The 2,500-nt window shown below is 44.3% G+C and overlaps 1 protein-coding gene across 1 annotated transcript in view; it reads left to right on the top strand.

The window, feature by feature from the left end:
- LOC310788468 (voltage-dependent T-type calcium channel subunit alpha-1I-like) overlaps positions 1-2,500 on the top strand; it is a gene marked incomplete at both ends in the record, with an annotated part of 218,268 nt that overhangs the window by 205,805 nt on the left and 9,963 nt on the right.

The following is a 2,500-nucleotide window of genomic DNA, read 5'->3' as shown; positions in this document are numbered from 1 at the left end:
ATCTGGGCTGTGTGTGTGTGTGTGTGTGTGTGTGTGTGTGTGTGTGTGTGTGTGTGTGTGTGCGCGCGCGTGTGTGTGTGTGTGTGTGTGTCTGTGTGTGTGTGTGTGTGTGTGTACGTGTGTGCGCGCACGTGTGTGTGTGTGTGTGTGTGTGTGTAATATAGTGTATGAGTCAATAATGTGTGTTTGCATAACGGATCTAAGTAGAGTCCTACAAGCAGTGTTGTGGAAATGTGTTGTATGGAAATGGACTTGTGGGGGTGATGTAATACAGTTATATATTTGCTACACTTACAGTGCGTTAAATTTCATTGTGAAATGTGTGGCAAGTCTGCCAAGAGAAACAGAAATCATTTTCCATCAAAGTGGAATGTCTGCTAAAATGTTCTGAGGACACCGATTTGGCCGGTGAGATTCAAGCAAACAAGATCATTGAAATCGTAGAGAAACCCCTGTCTGATACAGACTAAATAGCTTTAGACCTAATAATACCCGGAGCACTAAGCAAATCCTTAAATCTTAAATTGTTTCAACTAGCTATTGAACAGCCTAATTGAGGTGATATATCACATGTAATTGCAGTGCTCAAGGCTACACGTGTTGCTCGGGTAATCAGGGTTTGGTTTCACATTACTGATGAAGCTTTTTCCAAAAGGAGAACGGGGTTTAGCCCTTAAAGACGAGCTGAAGTGACATCTCAGCATCTGTAATGACTTATCCGAGTGAAAATAAACATTGGAACAAGGGTCGTGAGGCGGAACATAGCGCGTGGATGATTTGATTGGACCATTCTGGAGACTGCAGTTCACGTTGGCCAATCCTGGTGCTGGTATGGCGTGTTCTGCCCCTACTCGCATAGAACCAGGCAGCCGGCTTCTTACGTGCGGACCAGCCGAGGCAAGAGTGCTGCCTGCCGGCTTGGAGCGTCGATTAGCTGCGGTAAAGAGCTGCGGTAAATACAATATTCCTGGATTCCTATGTCCTTTGCATTCTACATTAAATGAGGACATTACCGTTAGTTTTATTTTGTATGTTACATACTTATTAGCCAAGTATATTAACATTTATGGGCTAGAAATTCTGCCCAGGTTACAGGCACTAGGCGGCCATCTTGCCTGCTCAGAATTTCCTCTTCAAATGAAGATTGATTGACAGCTGCCATGTCGTGATATGATTGGTTGAAATGGGGTAGAAATTTGATAGTTCTTCGTGACGTCAGCATTGTAGATTACAGTTATGAATGAAATCCGGAAAAAACTAAAGAAATTTGTTTTTTGTGTGTATTTTTTGCATACATTATTAAATAGGTGCACTGAATACCCAGGGCTGTGATCTAAAATTAAATTAAATAAAGTCATTTTTGGGTTCAGCTCGTCTTTAAAAGTCCCCAAAATGTGAGAGGAGGATTTGTGCTGGTTCATGACCCCTGACCCCTGACAGAGAGGAAGTGCTGGTTCATGGCCCCTGACACAGAGGAAGTGCTTGAAATGGACTCTTTCAATACGTTAATGCATTACAATTTTTGTGGAGGGAATTTTAGCAGTTCAAACTCGCAAGATGTGAAATCTGTGTGACTGTGTATGGGGATGCTTCAGTGTGCATGCAATAGGGCTACCCCCGACCAAAGATATTCCTGGTCGACTAGTACTGGTCATTAGTTCAAGCCATTTGTCGACTAATCATCACGCATTTATATTAATGTAATTATTAAATATATGTATTTTGAGACACCCAAGTTGCTTGCGGTCGTGGACACTGGCTCTGTCTCCGGTGTGGTGGCTGGAAGGCAGTCCTGCAGCAGCTACGCTGTCTGTGTGGACACTAACGTTACAGTCCTGCATAGGTCCAGTTTTGCAAACCCGCCGCCGACCCGTTAATATAAGACCCGCGACTCGACCCGCCACCCGTGATTAAACACACAGGCGACATACACAGTCACTCACAACAGTTTATTAGCCGCTGAGAGGCTAACGGGAGGCTAACGTTATCTGTCCGACTCCAATCAAACACTTGAATCCGCGGATGAGTTTTGAATGTTTACAATGCTGGTTATGTAGAACCAAAGCATAAAACGTACGTTCACTCCCTGTCTCCTCTCTGCCTGACCAGACTGACTGCTACTAACAGACACACACCCCGACGTCATGCCCAAAATTACTACATTAGTGAAGCAATGTGAGTGCAGCACAAACAACACCAACAGTTTGATATTTATATATATATATATATATATATATATATATATATATTTACCCCTGCGACTAACTGACAATGAGAACTTGGTTGAAGACCAAGCTCGTGGACTAACAGTCGGTCGACCATTAGGGGGCAGCCCTAGCGTGCGTGTGTGAGTGTGTGTTGATGTATACAGTACCTGTGTGTGTTCTCACATGTGACGTTTTTAACCCTCACGGTGGTGTGTGCGTTTCCCTGCGTGTTCTTTGTCCTCGCATGTCCGCATGTGCACTTGTCTGCGCCTGCGTGCAACACTGCTCTGCCG

Source organism: Poromitra crassiceps (genome assembly GCF_964638095.1).
Source record: "Poromitra crassiceps genome assembly, chromosome: 13".
Lineage (NCBI taxonomy): Eukaryota > Metazoa > Chordata > Actinopteri > Beryciformes > Melamphaidae > Poromitra > Poromitra crassiceps.
This window is presented reverse-complemented; position numbering and strand designations above follow the sequence as displayed.